We start from the raw sequence: 27,330 nt of genomic DNA, 5'->3' as shown, positions 1-27,330 counted from the left end.
CCATTTCTAAGATAACCAAATCTACATAAGTGTTGCTCCCCACAAAGTTCACCAAACAAGACCTATATACCTTTTGAACTACCACAGACTCACCCATCGGAGTAGAAACACGAATAGGCATATCAAGTAATTCACAATGTAAATTTAGACCATTAGAAAATGAGGAAGATACATAAGAAAATGTGGATCCAGGATCAAACAATACAGAAGCCATGCAATCACAAACCAGAAGATTACCTGTGATGACAGCATCAGATGCCTCCGCTTCAGACCGCCCAGGGAAAGCGTAACAATGGGCCCTATCGTTTGTCTGTCCATTGCCCCTACCATGTTGTGATGTAGTGGCTCCAGTTTACCCATCACCCCGACCGTTTTGGTGACCACCATTACTTCGACCACCGCGTCCTCCAGAATGACGACCTCTTCCATAACCACCTCTACCTCTAACATTTGGAGGTCTATATCTCTGTTTTGGACAATACCTCTTAATGTGTACGATATCCCCACATCCATAACACTCTCTGGGTTCAAGTATAGGTCTCTGAGAGAAGTGTTGACCGGTCTGAGGTGGACCCCCAACTACAGTCTGTAGTGAAGACTGAATTGGTCGGACTGAGTAACCTCCGGAACCTTGTCCTCTAGGGTAAGAACCATTAAACTCACCTCCCTTTCAAAACCTTTTTGATGTCGAAGTCGTGGTGAAGTCATCTGGCTTCACTCCTTCCACCTCTATCACGAAGTCTACCACCTCTTGGAAGGATTTTGCCGTAGCCGCTACCTGTAAGGCTGAAATCCGCAACTCTGACCTCAACCCCTTCACAAAACGACGAATCCGCTCTTGTGGACTGAAACAATGTTGAGTGGCATATCTGGATAGTGCACGAAACTTAGCCTCATATGCATTGACCGACATCCTACCTTGCTCTAGGCTCAAGAATTCATCCCTTTTCATATCCCTCAAAGTCCGGGGGATATACTTCTCCATAAACAAGCTAGAGAATGAGGCCCAAGTAATAGGTGGTGCCTCTGTTGGTTGACACTCAACATGTGACCGCCACCACATTTGGCGTTCCCTTGAAACTGATAACTCACGAACTCAACACCAAACCGTTCTACTATACCCATATTGTGTAGTAGCTCATGACAGTCAACCAGAAAATCGTAAGCATCCTCAGATTCAGCACCCTTGAAGACTGGAGGTTTCAATTTCAAGAACTTACTGAAAAGTTCATGCTGATCATTTGTCATTATAGGCCCAGTAGTCAGACGTGGAAACGTGCCTATGTCCAATGAGGCATCCATACGAGGAGCCATAGTGGCTGCATGTTGTACCTCTGGAACCTGATGTGCTGGTGCAGGAAACACTGGAGGTGTCTGACCCTGATCAGATAACCCGCTAAGATAAGCAAGAACCTGATTGATCATCTCTGGGGTAGGTTGGGGTGGCAATTCCTCATTTTGCACTTGTTCATTCTCCCCTTCCTCACCCTTCCTCACCCTCTCTTACCACTTCCTCAGTCGGTGGAGGAGTCACTGCCCTAGTATCAGACGGGCTAGGTGCTCTTCCTCTTCCTCTAGAGGACGTCCTCCCACGACCTCTACCACGGCCTCTTGCCGTTGCTATTCCTCGAGCTACAACCCCAGTGGCTGGCTCAGACGCTTCTTGTCTTGCCGATGTTGATGTTGGCGTAGTCGTTGCTCTAGTTCTAACCATCTGCGAAATAGAGTGAAGATGGTCAGATACCAATTTGTATCACCTAGATACCAATTGGACCCAAGTAATAGCACGAAATAAAGAAGGAAAGAATGGAATATTCCTAAAGTCTTATAGCCTCTCAAAGAAAAGTAAAGGCGTCCCCCTACCGTTCCTTAAGACTCTACTAGACTCATTCTCGTGTTATGAGACCAACGAACCTAATGCTCTGATACCAAGTTTGTCACGACCCAAAACCGGGCCGCGACTGGCACCCACACTTACCCTCCTATGTGAGCGAACCAACCAATCTAAACCTTAACATTTCAATGTAATATGAACATAAAGTAATGCGGAAGACTTAAACTCATTATTAAAAACCAATTCAATAACTATTATTTCCCTAAATCTGGAAGTCATCATCACAAGAACATCTACTTCAAATTACTAAATCTAAGATTTTCTAAGAAGCTAAAAATACATAAAAGCTAGTCCATGCCAGAACTTCAAGGCATCAAGACATGAAGAGGAAGATCCATTCAAAGTTAGAAGCATTAGCTCACCCTGAAGATCCGGTGTGACGAAGACTGGCTAGAATTACTGTTGAGTTGAAGACGACGGCACGTTTGCTGCACTCCACAAATAACAAAGAAGAAAACATAAAAGTAGGGGGTCAGTACAAACACGGGTACTGAGTAGATATCATCGGCCAACTCAAAATAGAAAAATAATATATATTAAGCAATATCATAAAATCAACTAATATCCTTAGCATGCAGCATTTACAGTTACCATAACCCTTGGTTACAACACCAAGCACATCAATGAGGACTCACACCTCCTCATCATACTCATTTGGGAATTCGGTTCATTAGATTGAATATATTAACATCTTTCAAGATTCATTATCTTTATTCCCCTCGTGTCGTTACGTGACACTCCGATCCTCATATACTATCCTGGTACCGGAACGTGGCACCCGATCCATATTCTATCCTTGTGTCGGAACGTGACACCCGATCCATATTCTATCCTGGTACCGGAACGTGGCACTCGATCCATATACTATCCTGGTGTCGGAACGTGACACTCTGATCCTCATATACTATCCTGGTACTGGAACGTGGCACTCCGATCCTCATGTTCTATCCTGGTACCGGAACGTGGCACCCGATCCATATACTATCCTGGTGTCGAAACGTGACACTCCGATCCTCATATACTATCCTGGTACCAGAACGTGGCACCCGATCCCCTAATCTCACTACTTTCGTTCATCAAGCCTTCTTTTATACCAAGGCATCATCATTAATAAAGTAGATTAGGGTTATCTTTCAAGATTTAGGATTCAATAGCTTCATCATGCTTATTTTATCACAATCATATAATCACATTCATGCAAACATACGATTAAGCATATAGAAGGGTTTACAATACTACCCATACATATCATTCGCTATTAAGAGTTTACTACGAATATCTTAAAAAACCATAACCTACCTCCACCAAAGACTAGTGATTAAGCATGCAATTTCCCAAGCTTTGTGTTTTTCCTCTCGTTTGATCCTCTCTCTATCATTTCTCTTTCCTTCTCTTTGTTCTTTCTATTTTCTTTATTCAAACCCTCTTTCTTTTACCCTAATTAGTATATAATTAAGAATAAAAGATGGCAATAATAACCCACTAATTAACTTAAGGTTACCTCCTTTAACCCCCAAGTAATTAGACTTATTAACATTAACCCACTAACTTTATAATTAAAGCAGGAATAGTAAAAAACGTCCCTTAAAACATATCAAGAAATCCGACCTAGACTGGGATTACGCAACCTGTGACGGCCCGTCGTGCCTGCGATGGTCCGTCCTGCAGGTCGTCGCAAGGTTCAGAGACTAGATTTCCACTGAAGACTCTGTGACGGTCCGTCCTGCCATTACGTCACGAAGTTCAGAGAGTCGATTTTCAGTATCCAATTTCAGATTTTCTAAGTGTTTTGGAACGAGACCCTGAGATGGTCCGTCGTGCCCATGACGGTCCGTCGTGGGGTCCGTCGCTTCTGCCAGTTTTTCCAGAATTAAAGTCTGCTGCTCAAAACGACTAAACAGATCGTTACAGATGTTATCCAAACGCATTTCAAGTAATTGTAGTAAAACTTGACCTGTTGACCCCATGGCTTTTCTAGCGATACAGACGTATTTAAGTACTTGTTGTTTTGTAAGATCATAATGAAAACACAATTTTTGTTTTTCTTCTAGACGAATACTGTCGCACCCCATTTTTTTCGTAAAAACGAGTTTTGTGCACGACCTAACAACTCTTTTGGGATTTTAAGTTTGGAGTCGCCACCTATTGAATTAAGGCGTGTTAGGGCACCTATCTAACCTAACTAAGTATAGCTAAGCTCAACGATCCAGAGATCAGGGTAAGGGTTCAAAATACCTCGAGGGGAAGGTGTTAGGCATCCCTCGAGGTCCACAGATGTGGGTTCCGGCGGTATCTCATGCAATCTATGTGGAGGTTACAATTAGTTTATTTAATCTTGCTAAGTGATAACAAATATAAAACAATTAAGACTGTTTTTATTATTTTTATTAATTTAAACATGCAAGGCTAGGTGATAGCAATAAAAAAACAATCAACTTTATTTTAATTTATTTTAACATACGAGAATAGGTGTTAAAAAAATCGAACAAATAGCTCATATTATTATTTTAATCAATATATAAATATGCGAGTCTAAGTGATAAAAATGTTAAACAATTGAAAAAAAATTATTATTATTTTTTATTAATTATTTACGCATGATAAACTAAGTGATAACAATAAATAAACATTAAATAAAAATTTAAAGATAAGCGATGGGATAGAAAAGAGACAATTAAATAATCAAACAATTTTATTATTTTTATTTTAATCTACCCCAAACAAATTACTAAACAATTAAAATTACTTCAATTATTTATTATTTGAACATACGATCAATGTGATTAAAATATTGATCAAATATTAAGCACTTAATGAAGAGATAAACAAAAGGCATAAGATGCACAAATAGATATAAAAATTTTAATTAAGTCACTATGCCGCACCAAACAAGAATAAGATACGCGAAAATAAAATTTTGAAAAAGTGAACAAATTTTGGATAGAATTTTATTAAAAATGTTTGTTTCTTTATAGGGATGATACCACGATATTGTTAATCGTGCTCCTCCACCATAGAAACAATTTTGTTTTGAGGTCGATCTTAAAATAATAAAAGTTTATATTTTTGAAAATGATTTAAAAGATTCAGTTTGCATATAGGAACATAAATATTTACATATAATAGACATAATTCCTTTTGAAAATCACGGGTAGGTAGTACTTTCGAGAACGCGCCGATTTAATTTAAAAACTGAAACTATACCTTGTAATTCCTTTGGTTTTCCCACTAACGATTGGTTAGGAGATAGTCTTATAATTTATTTTTTTAAAACAAATATCATAATCAATTCAAAGTTTTATAGGAGGATTGAACAATGATCTTTTTTTTAAAAAAGCATGTTGCAAAACTTTGTAAATAAGAAAAACTAGTAGAACATTGATGTGGTAAATTTATTAAATGCAAAATTCTTACTATGAAATATATTCAAAAGCCAAGTAATTTGTTAAATGCAACAATTGATTTTATTTTATTTTTATTTTTATGGTTAGATCTAAAATTACTTTATCACATAAAAATATTTGTCAAATAAATTATGAACCTACAGGCATGCTTTCTAATACAAATAAGTTTGCAAAGTAAAAAAAAATGATTAACATACAACTTCAATTCCCCTTAAGCGATCCCAAATATATTTCATATGCGAGAGCTTTAGAGTTATACAAACATTACAAAATTCCGAATGAATAACTAAAAAATATATAGATTCAAGTATATGAATTACACGAAGTAATCTCTCTTCATAGATAATCTTCAATTTGAACTTCATGTTTGAAACCTGTCAAAGCAATCAAATGGCTACACAAGTAATCACATTTATTTAGGCAAGATGAGACACATGCAATTGTTTAACAACAAGTTATATATATAGAGGAATAGAACAATAAACTTTCGTAAATGTATGAATACGAAAGGAATACTAACTTGTTGAGCAGAAAGGGATGGTAGCACTTAGAACGAGTTGACCCAACTTCTATTTAACAAAGCAAAGTAGCCAACTAGTAGCAAAGAAGAACACCGAAATCTTAATTTGTTTAAGAGTAATAAAAGTATGAGTGGTAAGAGGATGGGAGCTCTTGTGTTGAGAGAGAGTGAATGAGTTTATGAAATAATGAAGGGAGGAGGTTTTATTTATATAGCAAAGAGGGGGAGAGCACATAAGGAAAATAAATATTTTTAACGAATCAATTGTAATACCATTTCCTTATTTTGAAGGAAGTCAAATCAGCCAAATTATTTAAATATTTTTTTAGCAAATATAAGAAAGTAATAAAATAAGAAGAGTAATATATATTTCTTTAAATAAAGAGGAGCTAAAATCAGAAAAATATTTAAAATGCTCATTGCCAAAAATAAATAAAAAATAATAAAGTTAGGAAGACAATATTCTTTTTTTTTTTTAAATAATGAAGAGCCAAACAAAATTCTTTTAACATATATAAAGAAGAAAGGAATCTGATTAGGAAGAGTAATATTATTTTCCTTAAGCTAAAATTAGAATTATTTTTTAAAATTAATTTTTATCAAAATGAACAAGTAATAAATCAGTCTTTATTTTATATATAATTTTACCAAATATAAATTAATAAGAGAGTATTTTTTCCTTAAATAGAGAACTGAATCAGTAAATAATTCCGCAATTACCAAGTGAAGCTAGTAATAGATTTTTCAATTTTTTAATTAAGGTGAAAATAAACCAACCAATAAGAGTTAATAAAGCAATCACCGAATCTATTTACCTTAAAATGGGGAGGAAGGAACATATAAGAGCAACATTATTAAATTATGTGGATTGACCAATTAGGGAAGAAACTGATTTCACACAATCAAGAAATAATAAAATGTCATCGGAGTTGCAACAAATTGAATGAAAACAAATTATGACCCAATTAAGACAACTAAATTAGAAGTCAAAAAACATTTTCAAGTATGACATCGTGATGACAATCTGGGCAAAATTTAATCAATCCCGATATGCAAATAAAAGAGTAAAACGAGCAAATATTTGTAGGGTCGTAAATGCTTAGAACAAGGTTCATAACTATTATTCAAAGAAATCACAGAACCATAGATGGAATTTAGGAAAATTTTGTGAGAAAAGTAGATAGTAATTTAAACAAAAATGAACCCGAACGGATCTGTCGAGATCCGCTTCAAAGGGACACTCTAGAACTTCATGTGAAGCTGATGACTGATGTGGTGGCTCGTCGCTGCTAGCCGGAGTTCTGCTGCTCATCACAAGACTGAGCTGCTTCCTGTCGCTTTTCCGATGGTTGCCTGGGGCTGGTGATCCTGCAAAAATAAAAGAGAAAAGGAAAACAAGAAGGGGAAGGGAGAAACGAACGGGAGGATAAAGAGAGAGGGCAGCTGCTCTTGTCCGTTTGCTGATGCTGCTCTCCACAGCTGCGGGTGTTGTCGGAGCTGCTGGCTGGCCGTTGTTGTCTTTGCAGCTGTTGCTGGTTGGTCGGAGAAGGGGAAGGGGCGGACAGAAGAGAAGAGAGGGAGAGAGAGGGGCAGCTGGAGAGAGGGAGAGGAGAAAGACGAGAGGGAGAGAGAAAGAGAGAGGCGGTGGCTGGTGAGGAAAAAAGAGGAAGAAGAATAATTTCAAATTTTATGTTTTGGGTTTTTTGGTGTTAAAAGGGAGATAGGAAAAGTTGATCTCAACTGTTGATCTAATTTGAAATGCAAGGCTAGGATTAGATCTAGTCGTTATTTTTTTAGATGGATGGATGAGATTAAAAGATGAAAAATTAAAACTAAATTGGCTGGAGGATTGAAATGACTAAAATTGCAATTTAAATGGCTAGATTTGTAATGAAAGAGTATCTATGATTGTAATAAAATTTTAATTGGAGTGGCTAGAATCAGAAGAAATTATAATAGAATAGGCTAGAATTTAAATAAGCTTAAGGAAAGTATAGGAATTACTATTTAATTAAAATACTACATATATTAAAATATTTTTCTATAATTGAAAATCATTTAGATTTTAAAACATTTGAAATTCATTAATAATTTAAAAATATTTTAACAATATTTACGATAATTTAATTAAGTTAACATACTAGAATATATAATTTTTCAAGTAAAATCGACTAAATTTTAAACTTTAACTAAATTTTAATATACGTATTTAATAGAATAGTATTCCTAAAAATGGTAAAAGGTCGGTCAAAATTGGTTGTCAAAAATACCATATTGATATTTTTTATCGAAATGCGATTAGTTTCTTTACATGCATTATTAGTTTTATCCTAGGACAGTTGGTGCCCTTTATAATATCCAATAAGTTAACTAAATTAACTTAAATACATTATCGATCTTCCACATGGCATAGAAAGTTATTCTAAACTCTTGTATGACCATGCGTCTCTTAAAATAAATTTGAGAGATGTGTTGAAAACACCCATCAACTTGATAAGAAAGTTATTCCACATGTCTCTGCTTAATTACCTGAACTTTAGTATACCCCAATCTTGCAAGATGGGATAAATAAGTACGACACCCATCACACATTTTTCATATAATAATTTTACCCGAAATAATATATCTACACTAAGATCCAAAAGTTTTAAGAAGACAATCATGTTATCGTAGTTCTTATAGTAAATATTAATTATTATTAATATAAATAGTTGGAGCAGGTGTAAGTAGGAATTTTGTTATAAATTAGAGAATGTAAAAATATTGAACTAATTCTTGGCCCCTTAAGACCGAAGACTGTAACAACACTACTTCAAAAACTTTATTACATAATTGAACGGTGAGACCTATAAACTATAGTACTAAACTCAAAATGAATTATAGGCCCAATCCAACAACAAATAGGGATAAAGAAAGACAATATAAAAGTAGCTAAAAAGACACCAAAACCTAAAAAGGTAGTCAAACTGGAAAGGAAAAGTATCATCTTCGCAATGTTTTCATATCAATTTTGCCGCTGTGGCTTGATATTTGATCAATCGCCTACCATAATTGTGAAATCTCAACTTTCCTGTCTCATATCAACATAAGCTCCATTTTGTGAATCTCTACTTCATATGAACTTCCAGATCACGTCAACTGTGACATTTTGTCGGCATCTTCTTAAATCTATTTGTAAAGCTGTGAGATGCTAGAAAGAAAAGCTTTAATGAGGTAGGTTTACTTTCTTCATCTAGACTTATATTAAGGCCAAGGGATATATTTATAGAAATAAATATATTTTAAGCTCTGTTATCTTGTATAAATTGCACATTATTCAACGATTTCACACATCCTTGCATATTACTCGCAGACTAGTAGTGAAAAGAAATTTCAATCTTATGATGTTGTTATGTTATTATTTTAATAACTACATGTGAGGTATAAATCATTTTCTCGAGTCTAAAATTTAACGGGTTGAATTACATAATTTCCATTCAAATCTTAGATCTTTGAATTTAACAATTGACTCAATTTTCCTTATTTTACCTATATGATTTATAGGACAGACAAACCTTTTAGAGAGATGGAGAGAGCAATGGGATCACATATCAAATATACTACTAACAACCTTAAAGTCCTAATTTCGTACTTTTTTTAAACTTTATGCTCCCACCAGGTACGTGATACTGCTAACCAACAAAAATATAGCTTCAAAAATCAAAAGTTTTCTACTACTTTATCTTATTTCCGATCTCCTCCAGGCTTCTTATCGATACTTGTATATCTAATTGTTATTTGGTACTTGTGAACTATGAAAATTTAATTAGAATTCATAGATCCTATCTGCTTGATTCTTATGTATAGAGTGTTATACATTTTCGAACTTATTATATTTATGGCAACTATTTTGATTTATGTCCCAATTTGTCATAATACGAAGGAATTCATGCAACATCTGAAAATTATAGTGGACTGTGTTAAATCATAAAACTATTAATGTGATTAACTTTATTTTCCTCGCCATCTGGAAGAACAAAAAAGATATGGACTTCTTCAAAAACTCCTATGTAGGCACCCAGGGCATGAGAGCAATAGAGGGGAGATATTACAACAAGAAAGGTGAAAACCAAGGAATTCCAATCCTTGTTCGTCACATTTTTCTCTCTTGGAGCCAAAATCTCATAGTAATGGTTCAATAATAGATGCTTGGCGCCTAGTTAGATTATTTTTTTTTGTTTAAGATAAGAAGTTAAGCCCATATTTACCTACATCATATATTGTGTATGTTCAGTGCTCGCATGCAAAGGATTTTGTGCTTTGAGTTGGACGGTTAGGCTTGTGACTACTATGGTTAGGTCAATAATGACAATTAGGAATTTGAGGTTGTTGTATGTGATTGTGTGTTGTCTTGGGAAAGTAAGTTATGGGTAAAGAGTGTAGGATGATTAGGGAGTGTTTAGAAGGTTACCTTTAGTAGGTGATAATTATGCGTTTTCCAAGTTATGTCTGTATGTATATGTATAATATCACTTGCGCAATGCATGTAATAGAAAACATAAGAAAGAATGTAAAATGACATTATGTTGATAATCCTATGCAATGACTCAATTGACTTTACTAGTGGTTTCAATTGTTATGAGTAATCTCCTACTGTGAACCAGTGATAACCATCTTTGATCATTAGGCGAATAGTAATGGTTGGTAAAGCACTTTAAAGACGGTAAAATTTCTCCCACATGACTTCTCTTCCACCATTGTATTTTATAACTATGTCATATGAATCTCCTTTAGATTAACATCATGGGCTTCTCTAGAGACCTTTGGCACCCCTATGCTTCATTTATAGACCGAGCATCTAGGGGGATGTTAACTCCTATGAGGATACCTTACCCACCTGACCTGAAATAAAGGATGAGCCATCACCAAAGGACTCTTATTGAACTACTCCATATGGTTATAGGAAATACTAGTATGTTTGTTTGCTCCTCTTATCTTAAAAACCTATCGTAACGGCCTAGACAACTAGTAAATATTGTCCTCTTTGGTCTTACACTTGCACTAATTTAAAATGTATCACTAATTTGTAGTGCATTCTTACATATCTATCCAATATCTCTCCTATATTTTACTGATGTTGGACTTATTAATCTTAAATTGAGGTGTCACATGAACCCCATTGATAAGGACTGAACGTCATTGATGAGATTTTCCCCACCATATGGGATTCACCTACACTTAGCACTACGGTTTTCCCATCTTATCAGTTGCATAAACACATGAGTTGATATACTACCATTAGTAACACCTCTACCCACTAGTGATATTGTCCAGATTGTGATTAGACCCGACCGATTTTAACATGTGTCCCTTATTGATAAGGCATGATTACTTATGAAACCAAAGTCTATATTATGTTTTGCCTATGTGGGACTTATAGTATTAAGGTGAGGTGTCACATACACCTCCATATAGACTTAAAATCCTCACAGAGGTTTGCCTCACCGTATAGAATTTTCCTAGACTTAATATTTGGGTTTTTCAAGCCTTACCAAGATTTTCCTAAACTCAATTAAATTTTGACCCATATCAACAATGATAAATAAGAGTGGCTCTGATTTTTAAGTCGAGCCATGGTACCTACGACCACGGTTGATCCCGGGATAACCCTTGACATATCAAATATAACATATACACTATTATAAAATCGAAGTATATGCTTAATAAAGAATTCAATAAACTTTGTTATACTACATTACTAGTCTGAAAAAATCTTTATTACTTTATAATGAAAATATTAGTCTTCAAGGACATGGCTCTCAAATACCTAAATATAAAGACTACATAAAAAAGTTGACAGTCTTAAACAACAAAGTTTCTAAATAAGAAGGGCTAACTAAAAGCTATCTGGGAGTGCTGCAACCTTACTCGCCATGATAATATCAGAATCTACATCATAAAAGGATGCACCATAGAGAAATATATGCATAAATATGCTGAATGGACAACGAAAGTAAAGGAAAGCACTAGCTAAATCATTCAAAGAATCAAGAACAGATAGTAAAAGAATATTTCCAAGATCAAACATATGTTCTTGGGAATCTTATTTCACTACCTTGTTCATAATTCTTTAAATGATTTAGCTAGTATCTTTCTTTACTTACTCAGTACATTTCACGACTAACAAATATATTTCTTTGTGTTTCATATTTTAATAATGTTCATTATGATATTCACACTTAAATTCGTGGTGACTGAGGGTGAAACACTCATAGTTGTCTTTTTGTGAGCCCTTCTTATTTGGGGACTTCATTGTTTCAGATTGATAACTATTTTTCTTATGTTGTCTTTGTTTTGAGGTAGTTGGGGTTATGTCCCGATAGACTTATATTTTCTTTCTAAAGTAGTTAATGTTTTATTTAGACAATAGTAATGTAGTCTCATGGCGTTCATTGAATGGTTTATTAAGCATATGTTTTAGTTTCCGATATAGTGCATATAATATGCCTGATATGTTAAGGTATAACTCGGTATCATTCATAGTCTGAGGTACAATGTCTTAACTAGGGTATAGAATAGGGTCATAATAAATCATAATAAACATGGTATTAGACTCACCTTTGTGTTAGCCTTGTTGATGTGGGCCAAAGTTCAACTAAGTTTAGGAAAATCCCAGTATGACGGGCTAAGCCTACGTGCAGAATCAAGGTAAATCACATGAGATGGAGGAAAACCTAAGCGAGGATGCTGATTTCCCTGAGGGGTATATGTGACATCCTAACTTAATATTATTGTCCCACATAAATAACATATGAGATATGTAGGATTTATAAGTAAGTTCTCATATCAAATTAGTGACACATTTTAAATCTGTGCGAGCCTGAGCTCAAAACAAACAATATCAGTAGCGGGCTCGACCATTAGACTCGCTTTGAAAAAAATTCTATCCGCCAAATTTTGTTCAACCTTTCGTGGTTAGTTATGTCGTTAAATATCTCATAGAGGTAGTATAGTTTGTCAATTATGTCAATTAAATTACCTTCAACATGACAAGTACGAAGTGGAACTCTAAACACATACTAGTGGTGCGCAATAGATTTCTTGAAGTGAGTACTTAAACCCTTATTTACTTGCATGATACCTTGTGCAGTATTGTAGTTTGCTTGCATATGGCTTTAGGCACAGAGTTGGGCGATTAAGATCACGTTACGGAGGTTAGGGAGATGATGACCATTAGTTATTTTAGTTTATCGCATGTTGTTAGTGATTGTTGGTTTGATCGGGATACCACATCGGTACAAGAATACAAATGGATGGCTCGTACCACACATGGTATGAATACTAACACTGGTTGGATTTGGTACCACACCTGTACACTAATCTTTTTTGTGTGAATTTTATAAGAGGGACAAACATTTAATTGCTGGTTCCATTGATGAATCGAGTTAACCTATCATAATATTATCGATGCATGTCGTTCCATGTGTGGTTGGTATTTTTGTTAAAATGTTGTGATGGTCTTTTATAAATCGTGATTGGATGTTAATTATTGTAGATGGTGTCTAGGGAATGCTTTACTTGTCCAGGTCACTTGAAAGGTGAGTTGTATATAGTTATGAGTTTAAATGTGATCATGTGGTACATGTTTATCTGGGTGAGGGTTGGATGTTTGAGATAAGTTATACTTGTGATTCTTATTGTAGGTTTTTTCTTTTACTAAGTTTTGGGTACTAGGTCAAGTTGATGATCGGGGTTTGGTGTATAGTTTAAATATTGGGATTGGTTATGATTATTTTGAGTTTAGGAAATATCTGATAAAAGGGATTTGGTTATGGACCATGGTGGTGGCATGAGAACTTGAGGGGGATTAGTAGGTTGGTTAACAAAGTTGGAAGTGGTTAGGGTCTTCCTTACATATGATGTGTTTTAAATCATGTTAAGGGTGTTTTCATAATTCAACCAGAAGTTAGATTATGTTTTATAAATTTCCGCAGTGCCATTTTTAAAATTGGATGTTAAGGATTCTCAAATCTAGGTGTTAGAGTAGGTGTCTACACGGCAAGATGGGTTTGAACGTGACATAAATATGACCAATAATATTGGTTTTTTGTAGAAGAGCTAACACTACATATCTGATTCTATTATTTGAGTTCTTTTTTATCTTCAATAATATTTCTTTCTTCTAAGTTTAATTGTCTGTATACTCCTTGATATTTAATCTCTCAAACCATATTTCTTCTAATTATTCTTGTATTCCTCTTGCAATAGATTTTTTTTCTATTGAATCTTTTTATAAATATGGTTTCTTATCTCCACCTTAATCTATACATAGATTATTCGTATGGAATGACTAGTTTTTAAGACCCAGTTTATCATATGCCATCAATTTTAAAGATTAACAGTGTTATATGTTTCCTTCTAACTAAGGTTACTTTATGAGTAATTGATTTTTCATAAAGGTTTGCATGGGTCGTTTGGATAATTTTTTTTAAAAAGGGTTATAAGATTTTTTAAATTTATTTTTAGGGAAGATCATTTATCAAAACTAACAAAACAAACTGGATTGTCTTGATGGATTTTATTTTTGCTAAATAACTATATGAACAAGTCATAAATATATGAATATTAAGATTAGAATATCTTTATTTGAAAGTTAAAAAAGAAATATTATATATATATATATATTTTAAAAATCAAGAGCGATATTTGTGAAGTAATGTGATTTTTTTAAAATTTTAATGATCCTTAGGGGATCGGGGGATTAGCAACACCCCAGGTCTTATCATACATAGCAAAAAAGCAAAATATAAAGAGGGGGACATAAACTTTACCTCCGGATCTAAGGTGGTACACTAGTTAGTCTTCCTACAAAGGATGCCTATCAAGTTCTTATTTCTAGAAAGTGAAACTTAGCACTGAGTACCTAAGGAGAGGACTCCTCTCATAAATCATACTAGGAAATATAAACAAGGTAGACTCTCCCCTTAAAAATAAAAGGAAAATACAACCAAGACACCTATGAACTAAACCTAGCTAAGAAAAGATAAGGAACAAAACAACAAAGGTTAACCTGCAATCCTTCAATGGGCAGCCAACTGGATTGAGTTGATGTCATCATGAGAACTGGGTTTCCTTGACTTGACAGATTCATTCAATTGAACCCACACTCAAAGGAGGACCACAAGCTCGGGGATCGACGAACCAAAAAGTTTCAACATGATGAAAATGAACATCTTCAAGGTGGTTGTTTGATCCTTTTCAACTTTTTTCTTCTGAAGTTATAGACTCCCATTTTCTCAAGAAGATAACTGCTTTTAACTATGGTAATAATTGTTGGAAGGTGTAGTAATGTTGTACCGTATTCGATTTGTGATTGTTTTTTGACAAAAAGTCAGCTGTGCTGTTTTCTTCTCCAAAAATGTGATGACAGATGAAAAATTCTTGTTGCCTAATGAGGTTGGTAAACTCTTGTATACACTGTTGCAACTACCAGTAGGGGGTTTGGTAATGTGTCTTAACCATTTTGTGAGTAGTTATTAATCAACTTCAAGATCAATCCTTCTATATCTATGTTGTACGCACCACTCAATACCATGAATAGCTGCTAGAGTCTATGATTGATTATTAGTACCCTCACCTAAAGGAATAGAGAAAACATACATCAATCTTCCACTGTGAACTCTCAGAACCCCCCCCCCCCCCAATTTTGGGAGGATTTTTGAGGGAACTGCTATCCGTATTAAGCTTTAGAGTGTTGACATGAGGAGTACCCCACTTGACTTGACAAATTCTGACTTCCTGCTTGCAATGTTCAATAATTTTGAATATAACATGCCTAGTGTGAGGCCAATGAGTATAAGGATAAGAAATTATGATTAAATGATTGAGATCCTTATTAATAAGAAATATGACTCTATAAGTGCTAGATGGATTTCCCCCATATGTTACCCCACATTTATTCTTCCATAGGTTCCAACAAATAATAATGGGGCTTCTTGGAAAATAAGTTTCTGCACATCATTTTTGGTTTCTTTTCCCCACCAGTTGTTAATAAGGTCTCTTAGATACACCTGATCATGAATGATACCACAAGAAGCAGAGAAATACTTCTAGATATAGTTAGCAAAATTGCCATTAACAAAAATGTGGTTGATCTCATCATTTCCAGGTATATTACAGCAAGAACAGTTCTAAAAGAGCTCCAAAGGTTGAAATATTTCATTAGTTGGAAGCTTGTTTCTCAAAGCTCTCCATAAAAGAAAGGAGATCTTGAAGGGAATATGCTTGTGCCAGATGTGATTACTAATGATGTTGCTATCCTTTTTTTCTGTCTGCATATTCTCCAGGCTCAGTTGCATGAAAAAAATCCATTCTCATTGGGTTTCCACACTGCTGTATCACTTATCCCTGGCTGAAATTGAAGTCTGAAGCTTAGATCTTGGGGATTAGGTTAGGGGGCACTTCCAGCCTTAGAAGAGTCTCATTCCAGTTTCCATTTGTTTTAAAGGAAGACATTTGTTGTGCTAATTTCCCTTCGCCCAACCAGTCATTCCACCAAAATAAAACTGTTACCAGAATGAACTCTCCATGTAATATGAGGTTCAATGAGACTTTTGTTTTCCATCATATACTTCCAAACAAGAGACTGTGCAGTACCCCATTTTTTAGTAATTTGATTGGCCCTTTGACAATTTTTTGTTCTAAAAACTAACTTCAAAGAGAAGTCTTTGTTCTAAAGGTCCACCATTTCTTGAATTGCATCGCAGTACAAATATCCTCCAGTTTACTAACCCCAATGCCTCTTTCCTCACAAGGGAAGCTTAGAGTTTTCCAAGGCGCCCAATGATACTTCTTTTTATTCTTATCCAAGCCCTAAAATAAATCATCTATAACTCTCTTAATATAATTAAGAGTAGTGTTTGTAGGTGAAATTGAAGCCATGGCGTGAATAGGGATAGATTGAAGCACATGCTTGATCAAGGTGACTCTTCCCCCAAAACTCAATATCCTTGATTTCCAACCAATAATTCTTTTTACCACTTTTGCCACTAGGTCTGAGTAATAAATTATTCTCTGGCCTCCTATATAAAGAGGGCAACCCAGATATGTTATGGGGCTATCTTTTTGAGAAAAACCAGTGATCTCATTTATCATGTTCCTAGTTTCTGGAACAACATTAGTGGGGAGCATGAAATGACTCTCTTCCTTGTTAATACACTAGTCACAAACAACCTCATAAGTGCTAAGAGTCTTCATAATGAGTTGCAAAGACCTTCAAGTAATGTGATTTTAGAATTGAATATCAAGGAGTTTATAAAGATAATAAAACTGAGTGGAGAGAAATATTGATCCTGCCAAACTAGAAATTCGTAACTAATTAGAAACAAAATCTGAAGTAATTATAACTCATTCACCTGAACACATCCCTGGAAGACTCATTAATATGAAAGATATTTCCAATGCTCCAGTTCTTATACATAATTATTTTCAATAGTTGGAGCTTTGCGTTAATGCATAAGTCAACTATGATAACAATGCAACTCATAATCAGAATAAAAAACATAACAAATAATTGTCCATTACCCCCCCCCCCCTTCTGATGTAGTATAAATATATTGTCCATTACGTGACTATGTGTCATGTAGAGTGTAGTTCAATTCTCTGATAGCGAGTGAGTTGAGACAAAATGTAAAAATATATTTGTTTAATTAGAAATGTTATTAGTTTCTTTTCTTTTATTTATTTTATTGTATTTTCTCCATTCTTTAATTTTTTTGCTATCTTCTTCCCCAAAACTCAAAAAACCAACTGCCTCTTCTCTATCTTGTTCAACTTGGAAGACCCATTTACTTCACTCATTTTTTCCCCTCGGCTTCTTGGTTCTCTTAGTTCCTTTTTTGTCCCTAATTTTGGAAATAATAATAATAATTTTAAACCACCTTTGATAATATTGTTTTTTAAAACAAAAAACAAATTACATAGTTTGTTAGCATCTAAATAAACAAACTTCATCGATGCAAGATTATTATAGTATTTCATTACCTCCATCGTAAGGGAATTTCTGCTGCATAATTCTTTTAGTATTAAAAATAAGATGGTAGATTGACGGTAATTATTAATTTTCAATTTATAATTAATTACTAATTTTATGTGATTTAATAATGATTTGATTGTATTAGTGGTGGAGATGAAATTATAATAATGGTGTGATGATGGCTACTCTGTAAGATTAGCAGTGATTGAGGCCAAGTCAGCGACCTACAGTGATGGCGGCTAAATGGAGGGTTGTAGGAAGAAGAAGAGTGACAAAGAAAGAAGAAGAAAGAGGAAAAAAAGGAAAAAAAATGAAGCTAATAAAGAATAAAAACAAAAACGAAAATAAAGATGAAAAAATTAAGACTTAACACGTTGCCGATAATAATTGTTGCATAATTGCACTTTCCTTTTTTTCAATTGACGGTGGCTGAATTGAGGGTTATTTATAACACTTTGAAATTGTTTAAGGGGGTAATAAATACCCTGCAAAGTGAAAGTGTCTTTTTGAAAAAACTAGTTTCTGAGCACGTGTTTCGCACGTGTGTTTCATGTGAATCTTTATTGATACGTTAGAATGACAAAAATTTCATGGAAATATATATTTAAAATGTAATGAATATAAAAATGTAACAATCACAAAATAAGAGTAAAGAGTTATGACAATAAAACATTCGTAGAAAACTAAATTAAGAAGTCTAATAGGGGAAAAAAGACAAAAAGGAATAGATTTAAGAAAAAATACAACGTAGACATTATTCTTATAAGACTGATGTATATATAGATGAAAAAATAAGATCAAAATTAGTACATAACTCTCTGAGTGTTTATCAATTCCTTCAATATCCTATCAAAATTCAAGTGTCTTCTTCATCTAGTTTTACTATAGAATAAAAATAATAACCTAATAATCTTGGTAGGGATTTAATAAGATAAAAAAAGTTGAATTTATATAGATAGAGTAGAAGGAATACCAAAGGATATCTTAAAGTTTTAGTTTAAATAGTTGAAGGTTATGAATGTGAAAAGATGAGAGTTATGACCATTAAGAGTATAAAATAAAAGTTGAATAAGAAGTTATTGACATTTAGTCAAATTTATACAATCAAATATTCAAATATTTATAACAATTTAATTTATAGAAGGGATAAAATCATAATTCAACTTTCTATATTTTTTATTCTTACTTTTAGTAATATATGATAGGTCTTAGTTTAATTCGGTTATTATGTATTTTCTCTTAATAGAAATAGTTGGAGTAGGTATAAGTAAGAATTTTTAATTAATTAAAGACTGTAACAACACTCCTTCAATTACTTTTTACATAATTAAATGGTGAGACCCATAATCTATATTAGGTTTTGTTGTCTTTTTAGCTACTTTTGTATTGTTTTTCTCTAGCTCTATCTCTTGTTGGAGTTTTCATATCGATTTCACCGTCGTGGCTTTAACTCTGATGAGTTGCCCATCATAATTGTGAAATCTAGGTTTTCCCAATCTCATATCTATATAAGCTTCCCTTAATGAATCTAAAGTTCATATGAACTTCAAGATCACGTCGACGTATCAAAGAGTGTATATAGATACTTAGAGAATGATAATGAAACCAACCAGCAAAAAGCACTAACGCCATAAAGACCAATGCCCCAGTTGCTCTATAATAGAGTTGTAATTCACTAGTTATTCATAATGCTCGCCAATGCTGAAAAAAACCAGAGGTTATTTGTATTCCTCGGACACCCCCACCTACGTCACCATTTAATATTTCTTGGCCTTATATTGGCCAAACCACTTGGGCACTAGGCCCAATGTGAGTTTGATCACTTATCCACGCTTCATAATTAGAAAAACGAGCACCGTGGAAATACATGCCGCTTAACCAAAGAAAGATGATGGAGAGTTGACCGAAATGTGCACTAAATAATTTTCGAGAGATCTCCTTCAAATCCCTGGTATGGCTATCGAAATCGTGAGCATCAACATGTAGGTCACAAATCCAAGTGGTAATATCAATCCCTTTAGCTATTGTTCTTGAGAAATGACCCGGTCTGGCCCATTCCTCGAAAGAAGTTTTTACGGGATTCCTATTTACCAAAATTTTAACTTCTGATTCTGGAAAACGAATAATCATTGAGTCCTCCTCTTTCCGTACAACACATACAAAGAGACCCGCCAACAGTCAAATAATTAGTGAACCTTAGAGATAGAAATATATTTCTATAATTAGTTCGTTTCTCTTCTATTTTTCTATCTCCTATCTAGTTTCTTTTGTTATTTACTAGAGAAATTGTGATCTGAAAGTCGAAATCGTGAGCATCAGCATGTAGGTTCCAGATCCAAGTGGTCGTATCAGGACCTTTAGCTATTTTTCTTGAGAAATGACTCGATGTGGCCCATACCTCAAAAGAAGTTTTTACGGGATCCCTATCTACCAAAATTTTCACTTCTGCAATTTCGGAGAACAAATAATCATTGAGTCCTCCTCTTTCAGGACAATACATACAAAGAGACCCGCCAACAGTCAAATAATTAGTGAACTTTAGAGATAGAGAGATATTTCTATAATTCGTTTGTTTCTCTTTTATTTTTCTATCTCCTATCTATTTTCTTTAGTTATTTACTAAAGCAATTATGATCCGGAAGTCGATCCGGGGCAAGTATTCAGATCTATTATGGCACAGCTTTGAGGTGCTCAACGAACCTTTTAACCTTTTAAAAACCTTTTTGGGCTTTGAATTGATGCAAAAATGACTTTTTTGTGAAACCTAGTGTATATTCACAGAAGTTATTAAATGGAGCTCTTTAATATTTTACCTAGAAGATTTTAATAACTCTAACTCTATTCAAAATCACGCGAGTAGCCATTTGACATTACTAAGAGACCATAACCAATATATATATATATATATATATATATATATATATATATATATATATGTTTAGTGATTTGAAGGTTTCTTTTATTAGTTTCAATAATAATTTTGTTTCATTTAATAAATAGAAGTCTATTTTGTACTCTATCTGTGTATCCTTTTTTATTCTTAAAAAGTAACAGATGAAATAGAAGTGAAATAGAAGGCTTAGAGGGGAGATAATGAAGTTTTGGATTGGGTCTTCCAAAAGCAAAGGAATAATCCATTTTTTTCGTTAAGTGATCTGATGGGTCCAACAAACAATTAATTATAACAAATATATAAATTCTAAATAAAAAGATAAAATACTAGAGTAAGATTTTAAAGAAAGGATAATAAATAAATGGGGTCCTCTTTTATTCGAAACGTCTCATGATCTTCAACCAATTACGCACTTTAATATAAATACCGGGAGTAAGCGCTATAGCATGTTTCCAATACTCAGCGGCTTGATCGAACCAAGCCTCTACAATTTCAGAATTTTCCTGTTGAATGGCTTGTTATCCGCGACCGGAATAGATAGTTCAATTCCTTTCCTTAAAACAATATTTGAGAATTTCTTACCTTATACGACTCAGTAGTCAATCCTTTTGGTGTACCATTTTGATCTATACCATATCTAATAAAATCTAATCAGATTTATCATGGATCTATCAAAGTTTTAGGATTAACCAAAACAAAATTAGGTTAAATACATGAGTTTCAAACTGAAATTTTAATGAATAATCCGTTTATTTAGTTTTATATTTTTTCCCACCTTCAGAAAAATAAAGCATAGGCATTTCTACTAGTGTTACAATTTTATGAAAGCGAACTATCTCGGTTTCATTGATAAATTTATATAGAATCTTTGAAAAAGACTTTCTTTCACAAGAAAGAAAATACTTACTATCATTGGCCTATGATCCTACACGGTGCTCAAGACTTTAGTGGATCGACTCTATTACATAAGCTAAGTCCTAATTTTTATCTCACATCATGAGATAAGAACGCAGTTATTATTATATCGGCCCAAAAACTCGCTAATTGATATTTACGGTTCTTCCTCTATCTCTCTCAATCAAAGCTTTATATCCATAGAAAAAAATTTCTAGGCATTTTTATTTTTTCTTATTTTGACTTTTATGAGGTTTCATTCTTTACTACAACTAATAAAAATCATTTTTTATACGATGCATATGTAGAAACCCTATTTGATTCTAGTAGTTACTTTACTAGATTTTTCTTTTTTTTCTTTCTTTAGTGGATATAGTCGCACGTAATGACGAATCACGGCCATATTATTAAAAGCTTGTGGTAAGAATGGGTTTCGTTCTAGTGCTTGAAAATAATATTCCAAATCTTTCGTATGTTCACCATTACTTGTGTGGATAAGCCATATAGTAAGAGTATATAACTTCTATCATAGGGATCAATTTCTAGTCGCATAGCTTCATAATAATTCTGCAAAGCTTTCGCGTAATTTCCTTCAAATTGAGCCAACATCCGTTACGGTCGTCATTCCATTGAAAGAATCTCTGTTCCAGAATCGTAAGTGAGATGTACACCTCATACGACTCCTCCCTTATGTACATAAAGAGAATAATACATAGAATAAAAAAAGATTCAACGATGAAAATATTCTCATTATGAACTCAACAGGGCTAGTGTTTTTACTAGAAATCTCTAGCCAACCTTCTTGCAAGATATTCTTTCTTAACATCAAGCCTATTGGGACTAGATAGAAATGATAAAATAACTCCCACAATTTCTTTGTTTTTAACGCCTCCTAATTTCCATGAATTAGTCACTTCAATAGCCTTCAATGTTTATACGGGTATCTAAAGGACGAACGAGATGGATGTTTGTTGTCCCAATCATTCTTTTAGTCCCAAGTCTGCTAAGAAAAGGGATGACTTAGAACAAAGTTTTCCTGTTGTTGATTCCTAGGTGTAGCGCTTCTTCACACTGCCTATTAGCGCTAATAGATTAGGATTGACCCGTAATATAGAACCTCTAGGCGTAACGTTTTGCTTAATACTAGAATCTATAATTTCAACATAGCATCTGAGGTTGCATTAATCGAGGATTCACGACAAAAGGAATTGTTCTATTTCCAAACATCACCTTCAAAAAACGTAGAATTTTTTTCTCGAATCATGTGTTTTTCTCCTTTTAAGACTGAGAGACATGAATAAATATAAAATAAAAAAAAGAATCAAATCGCACCATCTCTGTAATGGGTAAATGCCTCTTTTTCTCTGAAAGTTGTCGGAATTACTCGTAATAAGATATCTGCTAAAATTGAAAAGGTCTTATCAATAAAATTTCCATTTATCCGTGATCTAGGCATAGGTAGCAATCCATTCGAGAATTATTTTCATTACCTCTCGTGGGAAAAAGATCCCACAAAGAAAAGAATTGTATAGTACGAAATAACATAAAAACTTCTTTTTTTTAATAAAAAAAAACAAAACATATGAATCCTCTATTCCAGTAGTTCCTTTTTGACAGGAATCGAGAAGAAATATCAAATATTTCAATGCTATTCAATTTCATACTAATGTAGTAGTATAGGAACTATTCAGATTTTGGTGAAGTTACAAATTAGAAGAACTCGAAAAATTTTGATTGAATCATGACACAAATTACAAAGAAGGAAAAAGATTGACTAATCATTCTTTGATGAAAATAGAATAACTTCCAATTTTGTGTACATAACGGGTATACACTTTACAATCGAATCTATATTTTTGATGAATTTCTATTCTAGTAGAGGGGTAGGTATTTGTTGTTGAGAAATCCAAAACCAAAAAGGAATTAAAAAAATTTTCTGGTATGGAATCATAGTCTATATAATAATAATTACAACTATGATTTAAGAGTATCCATTAACTATAGTCTAAAATATATAAACTATCAATCAGTTCATTCGTTATAATTCATAGAATTAATCTGTTATAAAAATTAAAAAATATCAGAAAAAGAAGGGAACATTGTTTTTTCAAACATGAATTGAATTTTTTTGAATAATTTTTCGTAAAAATTGTATCTTTATCCCGGAGCCTCGAAGGAATGAAAAACCGTTCTTTGCTTTGACTTTGATGACAAATTTTTAGTTAAAATTGATTGGTCGTACCTATCCAATAATGGAATTTGGATTATGACTGACTCGCTATTCACTCAGTTTTGGGGTCATAATCATTATGTAGGAGAGATGGCCGAGTGGTGCAAGGCGTAGCACTGGAACTACTATGTAGGATTTTGTTTACCGAGGGTTCGAATCCCTCTCTTTCCGTACCTTCTCTTAATTCACCAATTTTACTAACAACAAGGACTCAAATAGCATTGGATACCATTATTCCAACAACTAGACCCTTCTTTGATCTAAAGATACAGATTCTCAATTCCTAATTGTTGTGATGCGTAAAATAGAATACTAAAAAATAATCATAATCAAAATATGGAAAGAAAAGAATAGACAAGGAATGAAAATAGATCCTTGGTCTATGATACAAAAATGGAAATCTAGATCAAACTCGGATTGATCTTACTTAACTTACTTAACATTGGGTTAATTTACTTCGCCTAAAGGGAAGAAATTTTTGTGAACCCTTGGTTTATGTCTCAGGTTAAAGTCTGACGAGAATAATATTCTACGACTAGCAATTCATTTATTTTCAAACTTACCCATTTACTATTGATTATTTGATTGACTAATCCTTTATATTGTAACGCCTGAAGGGTCAAATGATTTGGTAATTCCTCATGAGGAGAAATTTGAGTCACTGATCTGGATTTTTGTTCATCCTTTGCAATAATAAAATCTCGGGGTTTGCAGCGATAACTCGGTATATCTACTATATGACCATTAACTAAAATATGTTGATGGTTAACTAATTGACGGGCTGCGGGTATAGTGGAAGCCACACTGAATCAAAAAAGGATATTATCCAAACACATTTCAAGTAATTGTAGTAAAACTTGACCTATTGACCCCTTGGCTTTTATGGTGATACGAGTTTATTTAAGTAATTGTCATTCTGTAAGATCATAATGAAAACACTATTTTTGTTTTTCTTCTAGACGAATATGATATTGATGTCTAGACATTAATAGTTATATCCTAGGACTATTTGTGGCCTTTAAAATATCAATTAAGTTAACTTAATTAATTTAAATACATTATCGATCTGCCACATGGCATAGAAAGTTATTTTAAACTCTTGTAGGACCATGCATATCTTAAAATAAATTCGAGAGATTTATGGAAAACAACTATCAACTGGATAAGAATTATTAGTTTCGTCCTAGAAAAGTTGATAGTATCAACAACACATGCCTCTACTTAATTAACTGAACTTTAATATACCCCCAATCTTGCAAGATGGGATAAATAAGTACGGCGCCCATCACACCTTTTTCCTATAAAATTTTCACCAGAAATAATATATCTACACTTATATCCAAAAGTTTTAAGAAGACAATCATGTTATGGTAGTTCTTATAGTAAATATTAATTATTATTAATATAAATAGTTGGAGCAGGTGTAAGTAAGAATTTTTTTGTAAATTAGAGAAGGTAAAAATACTGAATTAATTCTTGGCCCCTTAAGGCTGAAGACTGTAACAACACTCCTTCAATTACTTTTTACATAATTGAACGGTGAAACCCATAAGATGTAGTACAAAAATCAAAATGGCGTATATGCCAAATCCAATAACATATAGGGCTAAAGAAAGACAATATATAAGTATCTAAAAAGACACCAAAACCTAAAAGGCAGTCAAAATGGAAAGGAAAAGTATCATCTTCGCAATGTTTTCATATCTATTTCGTCGACGTGGCTTGATATTTGATCAGACGCCTACCATAATTGTGAAATCTCAACTTTTCCTGTCTCATATCAACATAAGCTCCATTTTATGAAATTTCACTTCATATGAACTTCCAGATCGCGTCGACTGTGACATTTTGTCGGCATCTTCTTAAATCTATTTGTAAAGCTGTGAGATGCTAGAAAGAACAGCTTCTGATGAGCTAGGTTTACTTTCTTCATCCAGACTTATATTAAGGCGAAGGGATATATTTGTAGAAATAAATGTATTCAAAGCTCTGTTATCTTGTATAAATTGCACATTATTAAACGATTTCATAGATCCTTGCATATTACTCGCAGACTAGTAGTGAAAAGAAATTTCAATCTTATCATGTTGTTATGTTATTATTTTAATAACTATATGTGAATTATAAATCATTCTCTCGAGTCTAATATTTAATGGGTTGAATTACATAATTTCCATTCAAATCTTAGATCTTTGAATTGAAAAATTAACTCAATTTTCCTTATTTTACTTATCTAATTTATAGGACAGACAAACCTTTAAGAGAGATGGAGAGAGCAATTGGATAACATATCAAATACACTACTAACAACCTTCAAGTCCTGATTTCTTACTTTTTTTAAAACCTTTATGCTCCCACCAGGTACGTGATACTGCTAACCAACAAAAATATAGCTTCAGAATTCAAAAGTTTTCTACTACTTTATCTTATTTGTGATCTCCTCCAGGCTTCTTATCGACACTTGTATATCTAATTGTTATTTGGTACTTGTGAACTATGAAAATTTAATTAGAATTCGTAGAGTCTATCTTCTTGATTCTTATGTATAGAGTGTTATATTTTTTTGAACTTATTATATTTTTGGCTACTATTGGGATTTCTGTCCCAATTTGTCATAATACAAAGAAATTTCATGTGACATCTGAAAATTCAGAAAACACGATGCAAAATTTAAACAATTGAGCACACAACAAAGATGACATATTTTATATTGATCAGGCTTATGTCAACCTACCATGTCGGTAAGCATTCCACTATGGCCTCGCCACTATAGGGCCTCCACGACTATTATAGTGGACTATGTGAAATCATACAACTATTAATGTGATTAACTTTATTTTCCTCGCCATCTGGCAGAACAAAAAAGATATGGACTTCTTCACAAATCCCTATGTAGGCACCCAGGGCACGAGAGCAATGGAGGGGAGAGATTACAAAAGGAGAGGTGCAAACCAAAGGAATCCAATCCTTATTCATCACATTATTTTCTCTTAGAGCCAAAATCTCATAGTAATGGTTCAATAATAGATGCTTGGCGCCTAGGTAGACTATTTTTTTGTTTAAGATAATAAGTTAAACCTATATTTACCTACATCATATATTGTGTATTTTCAGTGCTCGCATGCATAGGATTTTGTGCTCTAAGTTAGACGGTTAGGCTTGTGACTACGGTGGTTAGGTCAATAATGACAATTAGGAATTTGAGGTTGTTGTATGTGATTGTGTGTTGTCTTGGGAAGGTAAGTTATGGGTGAAGAGTGTAGGATGATTAGGGAGTTTTTATAAGGTTACCTTTAGTAGGTGATAATGTATGTATGTATATGTATAATATCACTTGCGCAATGCATGTAAAAGAAAACACAAGAAAGAATGTAAAATGACATTATGTTGATAATCCTATGCAATGACTGAACTTACTTACTTGTAGTTTCAATTGTTATGAGTAATCTCCTACAGTGAACCAGTGATAGCCACCTTCGATC

General features: G+C 33.6%; 1 non-coding gene across 1 annotated transcript; it reads left to right on the top strand.

The window, feature by feature from the left end:
- Nucleotides 1-23,932: 23,932 nt before the first annotated feature.
- On the top strand, nt 23,933-24,019 carry TRNAS-GGA (transfer RNA serine (anticodon GGA)). The gene has a single exon. It is a non-coding gene; the product is annotated as a tRNA-Ser (tRNA).
- The last annotated feature ends 3,311 nt before the right edge of the window (nt 24,020-27,330 follow it).

This window comes from Solanum lycopersicum, chromosome 9, assembly GCF_036512215.1.
Source record: "Solanum lycopersicum chromosome 9, SLM_r2.1".
NCBI lineage: Eukaryota > Viridiplantae > Streptophyta > Magnoliopsida > Solanales > Solanaceae > Solanum > Solanum lycopersicum.
This window is presented reverse-complemented; position numbering and strand designations above follow the sequence as displayed.